This window comes from Limanda limanda, chromosome 1 (assembly GCF_963576545.1).
Source record: "Limanda limanda chromosome 1, fLimLim1.1, whole genome shotgun sequence".
NCBI classification, from domain to species: domain Eukaryota; kingdom Metazoa; phylum Chordata; class Actinopteri; order Pleuronectiformes; family Pleuronectidae; genus Limanda; species Limanda limanda.
In genome coordinates this window covers 12,248,976-12,262,418 of record NC_083636.1, presented here as the reverse complement: position 1 = coordinate 12,262,418, position 13,443 = coordinate 12,248,976, and the positions used below count along the sequence as shown (strand labels likewise).

Genomic DNA, 13,443 nt, shown 5'->3' with positions numbered 1-13,443 from the left:
AAAAGCATTTTCAATTGAGAGACTTGAATAGTTGTTATTTCTATCTATACTTTTTATTTTAGGTATTTTTTGTCATAATTTCCTTTCAACCTGATGCTAAAAATAACCTGACTTTTTATTAGTTATAAAAGTGAAAGGTTATCTATTTTGTCCTTAGTCAAAACTTTTCATTTCATTATCTCATTGTTCTTCGGGACGAGTAGCTTCATTCCTGTGAATTATCCTCTACTGAAAAGCTTGACAGTTACACTGACAAATATGACAGTAAACACTGTTGTTTTCATCAAAATATTATTTAAAGAATCATAAAAGTCTTCTTACAAGATTTATTTTCCTTTTTAACTAGTGCTTCATCTTTAAATATAAGTTGATAGTTGACAGCTACATCTACTTATGTGGCAGATGCTTTTATCCAAAGCGACTCAGAACAAACACATGTTCACTCTAGAAAACAGAGGCTTTACAAAATAAGTGTATCCCATTGTTTATGCTGCCTTTATGTGCAAAAGAGATAATTCAAACGATGTAACTGTCACTGCCGACGTACTTCCATGCGTCCTTTACCTTGGCGTAGTTGTCCATCCACTAGAGGGCAGCATCAAACATAGCGCAGGCGGAGGAGACGCAAAAGCAGTCAGGTTGTAAACCGCTCTCGACGAGGAGTTGGAGGTACTGCTCCATTTTATAAGCTTTCAAAAGACGTACACAAATATGTACGAAATAAGTGCATCGTACGGACACAAAGGTTCCATCTGTATTCGTATCCACATTGAACATAAATGAGCCTTAACTAACATTTAAAATAATTTCCCACAGCCTGAATGCAGTTGAGAGCTCCAGCATTTTTGAAACATACAGCAGAATGTGACCTTCATAGCACCAGAATAATGACAGCCTGTGAAGAAATCACAGCAGCTGACACACACCACTGATAAAACAATGTTTTGTCTGCACTTGACCCCTTTGAACCATTTGTGTGGGCTACCAGAGCATAACCAGGAGGAAAGTCAGCAACAATGGAAGTTTGTGGAGCTGCTTTTTCTATGTGTTTGCGTGTTTGTGTGTATGTGCGTCCCCTGTGCCAGCGGGTCTGACAATAGACTCTGACACACTGCCGTCTGTTTAAGGAGGTTTGTGGAATAAAAGGGTCTTTCCAACAATTTAAGTCCAGGGGGGTTGTTGCCTGCAATTATCCACAATGTTGTGACATTTCCATGCTGCGAGGAAAATAAAAAAAACTACTACCGCTCCAATTCAGGTGCTCCTTTTGCGGCACATTAGCTGTTCATATCTAAATAACCTATCTTCACTGGGCTGCATCCCTGCAGGCTATCACTGAAGGGTAATCCGCTCTGCAGCCTCTGGTGTCATGAGTCTAATGGAGGCATGTGAGTTGAAATCAAAGTGCCACACTCTGTGCGCTGGGTAGTATTCACTGTCTCCACTATGCACCACAAACTTAATACATGGCTAATCGACGTGGCAAGCTGCTGAGGAGAGCCGGGGCTTCGCCTGGTTGAGGAGCAGAGAGTCAGGAAAAGAAATACTCGCTAAAGACTGCTGGTCAGAACATACACATATATCATGTTTTCTTTTGATTAAATCATCTTCCTTTGCGTATCACTCACATGGCACGAACCTAATAGAGTTGCCTTTTTATAAAATTTCTGTTTAAATTGTTGTTTATTTTGGCTGCATGCTTAATTCAGACAGGCACTGAACTCTGGAGAGCCTCCACAGTTTCTTTCTCTGCCTGCTCTCCTGGTGTAAAATCCGCAGAAAGTCCACAGAATCCAAAGTGAGAACACAGGAGGGAATTTTCCTCGAGTGAGTGTGGGAATTGATAACACTTCAAACATGCTACAGAAGCAAAAATGAAAAACCAAAATAATATGAATATCTCCGGAGGAAAATGCCCTGTCATAGTTGTAGAAGACACTGAAGAACATGTCAAATGAGTTTGTGGGCAAAAGAGCCGATGCGGTGTCGATAGGATGTAAAACTAAAACATGTGATCTCTGCAGCAAAATGAGTACGATTCGATCTGCCTCTGTCTGCTGCAACGCCCCTCACCTGAATCCTGCAGTGGATTTGAAGCTATTGTTAATGAGTCTGAGCAGAGGACCCCCGCTGTGTTGTGCCAGTGTGAAAGAGAAACTGCAGAGATCCTCCGCAGGACATGTCTGAAAACGGCTTATGTGAATGTGTTTAGGCTCCCTTGTATGTAGTTTTGTCTGTTTGACAGTTTCAAGTGTTTGTTTTTCTGGTATGTCTGGTTTTAATTGGATGTGTGGCTTAGGACGTTAGTCTGTGTCTTCGCTCACAGCAGGAGGGTTCTCTGTTGTAATGCCGTGTCTGCATGTTCTCCCTGTGTCTGTGTGTGTTCACTGCAGTCCATCCAGCTTTCTCGGTTCATTAGAGACTCTGGATTGACAGTAGGTGTGAATGTGATTGGTTGTTTGTTGCCCCTGTGATGTGCCGGCGACGTGTCCAGGGTTAACCCCGCCTCTAGCCCAATGTCAGCTGGGATTGGCTCCAGCCCCCCCATGACCCTCTACGAACAAATGGTATAGTTGATAGATGGAGGGATGGGTGGATGATGAGGTGAAGGTGTCGCCTTCAGGGACAAATCCTCAGAGAATCCCTGTATGACCTGACTGTGCAGTTCTCCTCAGCTCCACGTCGCGCTTCAACTCCTTGTTTTGCTTGGCAACTGCTTTACTGCTTTGATCTACTCAAACCGCTGCTATGCATGCTGGGTAAAGGTTAAGCTTTACAGCTGTGTCCTCTTAGGAAATAAGAGTCAGGTTTTCGTCACAGTCTCTGTTGTGTCTTTGTTGGCCTGTTGTGGTCTTTGCATTGTTCCCTGTGCAATAGTGCACTTGCTCTCGTGATTTATCATCACTGTCACTCAGCTTTCACATATTATTTCACGCTACCACAAGCCATTGACAGACACACACAGGTTCCTGGATGTGTGCGCTGGACTTGTACATATGGATAAACTTTGTCTGTAATATCGAACAGGCCTTTTCTCTATGCCGTGTGCAGAATGCTGTGTGTTTCCCACATAAACAGCCTCTCTCACTCGCCTTGTAAACTCTTCTTTCCCCCCCAAAAATCCACTTCAAAAGACATCGCACCACATGTCTACTTGACGGCTGAGTGAAATTTATAAAGCCGTGGCTTTTACATGCCATTTGAAGATGAATCATTGCTTTCATTCTTTTTATTTGCATTTTCTTTCGCTGTGGCTTTAAAGAAGCCTGAGTCTGTTTGCTTCACAGGAGCTCTGTAAGGATAGGATTTGCACGCAGACATCGACACTGGATGATGAGCGCTGCGATATTGAGTTGAAGGTGGCCAAGAATGAGAGAGAGAGGTACTCGTCTTTGTAATGGAAATGAAGCAGAAGTTTAACTCTGCGTCAGAATTTCTTCTTTTTTTATGGCAGCCAACCACAATTGTACCTGAGATAACCTGCAGCCCTTTGAAGATCAAATGTTACACTGTCATCGCAATCCTCCTTCCAAGATTATATCTATTTACATCTCTAACCACACCAAAGTGAAATTATGATCTCCACGCAGCGTCTGAGGGAATTGCAGAGATCGGTATGAAAGCCAAGTGTCAGATGGGATTCTGCAGACTTAGTGATATGCTCTAATCCACAAAGGATAAGGAATAAAAGATAATCTGTATTCACGCTGCAACGTATCCACATCCAGGCTGCAGAGAAATAGAGAAACACCCTGACTGCTTCTACTGCTGCTGACCCACAGATCCAGGTCGTTATTTTGGAAGAAGTTGGTACAGAAGGTTCATGAGAGGCCAAACCAGTGAACAATGTAAGGAGAGAGGGAAGTAAAGCTGGAGGCAGCAGCTTAGTTTAAAGTTGTTTTTTTTCTTCTTTATGATTCATATATTTGTGCAGGAGGTTCATTGGTTGGCATTTAAAAGCTGCAGATAAGTGCAGCTTTCTTGGGAAAAAAAATATGATTGGGTGCTGTTGTCCATCAAACGCAATAACACTTTTATTTCTCAGTTTGAAGCGTGTGGTAATGTGTAGAATTGAATTCCCACCTATTCACTCATTGTCTGTCATATTTAACAATGTCATATTCTTCATATATAGGTATATCAAACCTGCATCACCTTATTTACAGGAAGTCAAGACATATTGTAATTTGCAGTGTAACAAGCACAGTCTTATTTGCATTCAGACCCTTATGGAGATGTTAGCATAGTTTGAACAGGTAGAAATTTAAGAATAAAGAATTTTATTGTTAATTTCACAGTTAGTGTAGGTTTTTGTTAATAAAAGCAGAGCTCCTATAAAAACCTCAGCAAAACCAGTGGTTATGTAAATTTAACGATCCCTAACCTTTCATTAAAATGATGTGCAGTAGATAACTTCTGACTGCTGGAATAAGCAGGATAGATAATGGGGGATTTGATTTTATTCGTGTATGCATGCAACTGTATATATATATATATATATACTTTATATTAATTCTGATATATTTGTACTGTACTGTATGTTATGTAAATATACATAATTATCTCATGACTCATTTAAAAATGCTATTTGCCTCTTGCGTCTCTTCTCCCCTCTGGCTGTTGTTTTTCATAGTTTGACACCCTCTATTAATATGAGGAGCTGAAATAGGAAATAAAATGATGCCATGGAGTCATGTATGCTCAATACGCCTTTAGACTTCCCGTAAGTTTGCCCATGGACGCACGAACAACCTTTACTGAACGACTTTGACGCTGAAGAAAAGTTGAGTTATAAGGATCATATTTTCTGTTATGATTTCTAAGTGGATTTGTGGCAGTTGATTCACGGTGGATATTGGAGATATAACATCCTTGGGAAGTGTAAGTCATATTGTGTCAAAAAATATGTGTCTGTTTAGCTCTGACTGAGTTACGACTCTGTGAAGTTTGACTCAGAGAAAAAAGAATTGGGCACAAATTTTATCTCCGTAACTCAGCACCCCCTGATTTCAAGTTCAAATGCTTGTGATATGGCCTCAATGTAGCTTCTTTACTGTAATAGCAATGACACAAACCAGATACACATGTTTGGCATAAATTCTGAGTAAATGTTTTTTCTACCTTTGGGGATTTTTTTTTTTGTAGATACAGCCTTGTGTTGATTTATCTTTTTATGAAACTGCCCTCAAAACCCATCAGTGTCATACTGCTGTTGGCTATAAAAGATGCTGGGCTGGGATGTTCCACTTTGCCATGTCTGTATGTTTTGGTGACCCTTGGACTTCCCACACACTTACACTGGGGACACATCTATCACACACTGTCCACACTGAAATGGAATTTCACTGTATCCAGCTTCTTGGCGTGCAGTCAAGAACCTCAAGAAAACAATATTGAAGGTGGTCAGATACCTCAGTTACATTAAAGGCCCTCGAGGCCTGTTCCATTCAGGTTGCAGCTCACAGAACATATGTTGTTGCATTTTTATATTACACTATTGCGCGTTTATCAGTTATCTCAGGAAAACCTTTAACGATCTTTACTGTGATACACTGCCATAAAAAACAACAGTGTTTTCTATCTACTTTACATTCTGAACTGCTGGTGGCAGTATAAGTCAGGATGCTGACACTATAACAAATAAAGGGGTCTGAGTCATACTTTCAATGTTCACTTTATCATAATCTCCACCAGGGGCTGTCCAAGCATCACCCTCCATTCATCCATTCATCATTAACACATGCATGAAGAGTTAAGAGCACAATAGCAAGAAAATCATACTTCACCCCCACTGCAGGATCACACTTAACTGGTGCAAAGACACTTCACAGTGTATGTGTCTCGTTAATAAGACAAACTTAAGTGAGCATTTAGAGTTCAGTGCATTGTTGAAAACATGACTGCATGGGGACCAACTACATGTTCTTGTGTGCAATATATGAACAATATCTGTAAAATAGATATGAAAAACAATTCTAGTGCTTCAAACTCTTCCTTGTGCCTTACTTTCCTATATTTTTGTAAATGTTGAATAAATGGCCTCCGGATTGGACACAAATGGGGTTTCCTTGGTAATATCGAACATCCCACACAGTCTTACAGTATATTTTCCCCAGCTTTGACTCTGGAGAAATTATTTCAAAGCTTTATCATCTGCTGCTGCCTCGTGTGTGTGGGTGTGTGTGTGTGTTTGTGTGTGTGTGTGTGAGTGAGTGCGTGCAACAAGAATCATACATTTTGCCATAAATTTCTAATATCACTGAACAGTCAACGCGAAATGTCTGTAAATTTACCTCTCATGTAACGCTGCTGTGAGATCCATCCAGTGTCAGATATTTATCTTTTTGTTTGTTGATGTGGCAGTGCTGAGATTCGGAGGAGCATCGCAGAGGTGTCATGGGAATGATTTAGTTAAACATCTGTGATGGGAGGTGCCCCTGAACAACCTCTGTGACATCCTCTCTCTCTTACTCTTCCCTCTTTCTGACAAACACACTTTTTCTTATGCAATACTATATAATGTCCTGTGTTTTAGCAAAGAAGTAAGACTCAAATAATGATAGGCAACCACTTTTATGATGTTTTACTATAAATGCTGCAGGAAAGTAACCACTAGATGGATGCTAGTGGAGGATTTGTTTTTTGGTCATGAGAGATCTTGGCAGTGGTGACAGCAGCTAACAGATGGACATACAGAGAGAGAGCAAATGTGTTTTCTTTTTTGCCTTTTGGAAATGTATTTTCCATCGATGTATCCTTTAAACTGTACTGACAAAATAATGTCAAACATATCTCTTCATATGTGTAGCTTCAGTTCTTGGTAATTCGGCTTGGAGCTACTTTTGATTTCATGAAACACAAATGATGAAAGAGTTTTTACCTTTATATCACATTCTTCACATAACTGCACCGAGCCAATTTTTTTAAACAAATGCTCATATTTTCTTAACTAGATTCAACGTCAACAAACAGGGGATTCTGTGTTTGCTTTGCTTTGACTTGCAGCCAGTGTGACGGAGTCCCCCAGGGTCATATTCTGGGGCCCTTGAACATGTGAAAGAGTTAGAACTCGAGCCAGGTGGGTCACCGCACAGGCTTTTAATTCCTCCCTGAGCCTCCTGCACGCTATGCGTGATTGATAATTATAAATCATTTTATATATAATGGAAATTAACCATGGAAGGGGTCAGAGGGCTGAGGGAGAGGATTCAAAGCCACTTTCATCATGCACATTAACAGAAGAGGCTCGCATTACATGTAGCAGTTACTCCTGTAGTGACTGTCGTTCCAGCTCTAATGTTGTCATATGTTAAACGGATAAACATTACCCAGTGATTCAGGGTTGGCTCAAGGAGTAGAGCTGCTTGTCTGGAATATATCAAATATATCGAGATGAGTTATCGGGAATTTGGTGCAGACATTCTTGATAAACAGAGGATGAAGCCGACTGACATTGATGATGTTTTATTTTTTTGGGGGGGGGGGAATCTAACCATCTACTCAGGATCCTCAGGGGATGAACCATAATGACTTGGTAGATCACTTGACTTTAACTGCACAAAGTTGTCACTTCTCCAGTTAAATATCTCAACAGCTACAAGATGTGTTGGGGCAAACTTTGGGGCAAAACATTTGTGGTTCCCAGATGATGTATCAGATATCTTTGTGGACCCCTAACTTTTGCTCTAGTACCAATGGAATAATTGCCTTGATATTTTTGCTGCAGACATTCATATCATCCTCAGAATAAATGATTGGTGATCCGGTGATCTCTTTATTCTTCCTTCAGTATCACTGCTCAAGTCAAAACTTAATAGATCTGTCCAATAATGTGGTTTATGACTAAATACATCCCAATTAGTTAGCATGCTGATGTTAGCGTAGATAAATAATGTAGATATATATCAATGTCAAGAGTATAAACTTTTTCCAGTTTATTGTATTGTATTTATCTGTAGTATTCCATCTGTTAAAAATACTCAGAACAGTGACAGAGAATTTGACGTCCTCATGATAATCTTATTGTTTGTCCCAGGAATGTGACAGGTCACTTGTCAGTATTAAGCCAAACAAGCACCAGGGAAATAATCCAGATGTTTACTGCTGCAGGTGCCTGTCCATTGTTGACATTCTTGTGTTTGACAGTTACAAAGCAGAGAGACGTAGAAAGTATCAGGGGACGGATCAGAATGATAAAAGTCCTGGATTTTACCCAGGATGCTGCAGGTATTTGGTATGCACATCGACCGGCTGAACCACCGAGACATCTCAGATACCAATCATCCATCATACATACTCAGTCTGAGTGAGGCTGCAGTGTGATAATCCATTTCAAGTTGGTGTGTGACATTAATAACTTTGACTTTATTCTTAAATCGAGAGAATCTGATTAGATTTAAAACTGCAGTGACCCCATGAGGGCGGCTGTGGCTGAGGGGTAGAGTGGTCGTCCTCCAACCTGAAGGTCGGCGGTTCGATCCCCAGTCTGAACCATCTGCATGCCGAAGCGTCCTTGGGCAAGATGCTGAACCCTCAATAGCCCCCCATAGAATAACAAAAGTGCTGCGAGTAGATGCACTGTATGAATGTGTGTGTGAATGGGTGAATGTGAAACTGTACTGTAAAGCGCTTTGAGTGGTCTTCATCAGACTAGAAAAGCGCTATATAAATACAAATCCATTTACCATTTACCATGATGTCCCGAATTTATATTGTTGTCATGGAAACTGCTGTTATAATGCAGTTGCAGAATACCACATGCAACTTTCATCATTGACAATATAACTTTTATAAAGCTGAATACAACTTACTGAGTGCAAATCCTCTCCAATAATGTCAGTTTCACTCAAGATGGCAAAAATATTCCGTTTCATTTGACAGAAGAAAAAAATATGATGTAATAGAGAAAACGTCAAAGGTTTGTTAAAAGCAATGTGGTGTTAAAACATTTATAATTGGCTGTGTTTCATCTGATGTAACATTCTGAAGGCATGTATGTCAGGTGGCAATACAAATCTCTCTGGCTCAGGGCTCCAAAGATCTGTGCCTCTCTGACAGCAGCTGTGGACAGCTTACAGAAAGCACAACAGCCAAGAGCCATAATGTTTCCTCTTTGGTTTGTGCCCAGATAAACACGAACCAGTGTCCATATGTTTGCAGCTACTTCTGCTGGCGCTAATATGGCTTTCAGATGTATTAAGGCTCCTCTTTTCAATTCAACTCAAATGCTGTGGAGGTTGAGGAGGCTGAGGTAAAAACATGAGCCTATGATGCAAATATAGCAAACTAATCATCACGTATGAGGCATTTTACTAAGTATGAACATGCCCCAGGTATGGCATCATTCTGGCAATCAAATGATGCCATGAAGTTATTTTGGATCAGGATAATGAGGGTTTCTGGGGCCAAGATGTTGTGTGCAAACTGGATCGGGAGATTAGGTCCGGAAAAAAACCTGCAAATCGAATGATGACAGGTTTATCTGGAAATACATCACTTTTTAAAGGAATGAATATAAATACAATTTTGAATTTGTTGAGTTGGATGGCGCTTGAACCCCCCCTCTGCTCATTCTCCCTCTCCTTTTGTTGCATACACACAGCCACATGCACGCCACACACACACACACTACTGAATTTGCACATGCACACACACTTTTATTTTATCTTTAAAAAAACATGTGCAAAACGACCACTGGCGCATATGGTGCTCATTTCCGCACCAGTGGCCTAATGCTCTTAAGTTAATTCTTTGTTGCGAGCATCATTGTTTTAAGCAGGGAAGACAATGCAGGGCAGTGTCCACATGCTGCTGTTTCATAGTAGAAAGTAGAACACTGCAGCTATTGTGTCCGTCACCTCCTAACTCCCTGCATCCTTTGCAAAACTGCTGACAGAGAAAAGGTCACAAATAGCAGGGCTGCATTGGGAGGAGGAAATTAAACATGACACCGCACTTTTATTATTATTCTTTACTTCCCTAAAATACTGTACATGCAGTACACACAGAAACTGGTTCTTAATGCAGGATCGTCATGTCAAAGAAATGCTGTTCAAAGTGAGGTCAGGTATATTTGGCTTTTATTGAGGATGCTGAGGGCATGTCCTGTATATATTTTCTGTAAAAATGTTCAAGATAATTTAATTATTGTACAATACATTAATGAATTTACTTCACATTAGTTAATTAATCCTTAACAATAAAATAGTACAGGGATCCCCTAAGGCCATTAAGAGTTTGAGATTATTTTTTTACTTTCATTTTGAACAGTATTATTCATCATTTGTGTGTAGTTTTAACTTGTCTGATAGCTTTTCACAAAATGTTGTTAGTTTTGGGTTCTGTGGGGAAATAGCATTTCTGGATAATGTTCTGGAAACTGGATAAATTAGTTAAGAGCATTTCTTTTGTTTTCTGGGCAAAATTATATGTGGAACAGAGAAGGGTTCTTGATTGACCTCAGTTCTCTATAATCCTGGCAAGGCCCTGAGCACATTTAATAAAATTAAGTATAATACAGCTGCTATAGCCTCAGGCACAATTCAGTTGAACTATGTGTTTAATATTTGGAGTAAATGAACACAAAGAAACTGGATAGTGTGCAGATCTTTTTGGTAGCCCCAGTTTTTAACTGTCTGAAATATCTCTCAAAGTTTGGACATACATTCATGTGCCCTTCAGGATTCATTGTAATCACTTTGGTGATCCCTGACTTTTCATGTACTCGACCACTGAGGTTAAACTTTCTATGTTCTTTACTTTTTTGTGCAATATGAACAAATGCATGCTAACACATGCTACATGTTATAACAGTGAGTTGTTAAGACCTGGAATTTTCCAGTATCGCCACATATGTTATATTTCCAAGATCAGAAGCCACTGAGCTCTGTGACTAGAACAGACTGTACAACAAGATGGATGCAATTATTGCACCCCAAAAGTGAAGTGAATCACACTGAAGTTGATTCAGGTTTTCAGTTCTTTGTAAGTTTGTTTTTAAGTGTTATTTCTTATTAAAACCAGCTGACATGTCTGGTAAACATAGAAAAAACATTGTCTGACGATAACATGAAAACATAACAATTCAATGAGATATGGAAATATATTCATGAGGCCTTATACGTTTCAAAAGCACCTCTTTACCTTGTTGCAGGGTTGGGAAGGGCGGGGGGAACTCTGGTGGAGAATACAGGACATGGAATTAGAACGAGGATGTTAGCAGTGGATAGTGTCGGGGGAGGATGGATGTAGTTGTTACACACAGATGAACGTGAGGGTTTTGAATGCAGGTTTCTTATATTTTGTGTCCTATGTATGGTGTATAGGTCTACTTTTTTTTCTTAGCTTAGCTTTTCATCATATCAATTTGTTGGTTAAAGATTGTAAGCAACTGGTATAAAATTAAATAAACAAAACATATAAATAAAATATAAACAGGGTAAAACATCACTGCTGCTGCTCCAAATGTGCAAGATGGCAGTGCTTGATATTTTAGCTTAATTTCTGAGTAATGGGAGGAAGTGGTCATCCATCTTCATATACAGTCTATGGACAATTATACTAGAGGGGGAAAAACAATTAAGCTACATGTTACTGATTTAGCATTGTCAATATGAAAGTATTGACTATGAAGGTGGGTAGTTGAGGTCAAGTTGCCTGTTAATATGAAACCCCTCAGCTCATGTGTTCAGCCTGTGAACAACCCGCCCTGCTCTTTGTCCAACTTTAACATTTCATGTGCTCGCTCTTGGTTTTCTGAAGGATCACCAAAAAAGGACTTTCTGCCTGAAGCCACTGCGGCTGCAGAGGAGTGCAGCCTGTTGACACGTCTGATTTCCAATGTGTTGGACTGGGATGCTGTGAGGCTGAGCCGTGTGGTAGACTGGGGCTGAGGAGAGGGGCTGTGGGAGCTGCTCGGACTGGGAGGGAGGGGCCTGTCGAGGGGCTAGACTCTGCTGGTTGTCTCACGAAGGGTTTGTGGAGGACCGACTGCAGACTGGCCCCTTGTCTTCTCCGCTGCTCTCACTCGACTCTACAGCTCCAATCAGTCCCGTTAGGATCCACAGGTAAGAGCCTCTCATCCCACCTCTGTCGCTGTGTGACCGGGGAGTTCACGACCCCGGGTCGCTTTACACGCGGTATGTAGCACCGCGGAGGGGCCGGGGGGAGCATCACATTGTGTCCCCCGGGTTCGTCTCCTCCGCTCCCTCTTTCCTCTTTGTGCGCGAACCGCCTCGTTTACCGCGAACTAGCTTCGAAGTAAAGTTGCGACTCGCGGGTGAAACTTTTTTCTGTGACGCCGATCTGAGGTAAGACACTCGAGGCCAGAAGGTTCAACCCTGGATCGTGTTCACCGCTTCAGATTCTTATCGAGATAAAGTCTGACGGGACGAGGGGGGGAAACCAACCTCAGCCTGGAACTACTTTTTAGGGACCAGACTCTTGCAGTGTGTTAATGCTCCACAGCTCCACTCTTTACTTCTTGTCATTGTCCAACAATTCTACAGCACACGTTCTTGTTCTACGTGCCCTGGATGTTGTCGTTGCTATTGTAGTTAGAAAACTTTGTCATCATCCTATCCGGTTTCTCTGCACTGAAGATTTTAGAGTCCACCATTCAGTGTTTTATTAATAATGCCGGTCGACTGGGCGATAGAACGATAAAGATAATTATCACAAAATAACTTTTCCTTTGATAGAAATCTAAGACAGGGAAATCATCGATAGAACTCATTCCATTCCATCCATGTTTTGACAGATGACACGAACAGACAATTATAATGAGATTAGCGGCACGCCGAACCAATCATGTGGCTGGAACAGAGTGTCCAGATCGCACCAATATCGGCACTGCCCTTTCTCAGGCCAAATTACAATTCACATTGTGTCAATTACACCCCCCAAACCCTACAGAAAGGCAGCCTTAACAGCAGGATGTGGATAAACTAGCTCAAATCTGACATGTATAACGTGTTCAAAGTTGGTTTCATGGCAACCATGACTCAGTGAAGATCAAATGTGACCCTAAGGGTTGCACATGGCAAATGTCCTTTGGTGTGAAGACATCCAGCATCTCCTGCAGACAAAACCATAGGCAGCCTTGCAGAACGCTAGGCCCACTCATCCACGGGTGAATCCACCTCTCATCGTTTCAAAGTATCACTTTCTTACTATCCCACCACCCCCGAGGCTAAAGAGACTCCACTGCTCTCATTGTACATGCCTTGGACAGCAAGTCTTTTGATCTTGTGCTTTATTACATACGAGTATCTGTGAAATGGAAGCATGGAAAATGGGAGCGGGCGGAGGGAGGAAGTTGCAGTGGGTATATCTTTAGGTTTTTTTTTGTTAATGCTTCGGGCTAGAGACAGCATAGTAATTGTCCATGAAACTGTATCTGATAAGTTGTGCAGTGTTTGGAAAACACATGGAGAATGCCATCCA

General features: G+C 41.1%; 1 protein-coding gene across 1 annotated transcript in view; it reads left to right on the top strand.

The window, feature by feature from the left end:
- Positions 1–11,966: 11,966 nt before the first annotated feature.
- cald1a (caldesmon 1a) overlaps positions 11,967–13,443 on the top strand; it is a 50,363-nt gene continuing 48,886 nt past the window's right edge. Inside the window, exon 1 of the mRNA XM_061070734.1 lies at positions 11,967–12,065. The gene's annotated coding sequence lies outside the window, so the exon portion shown is untranslated. The remainder of the gene's footprint in view (positions 12,066–13,443) is intronic.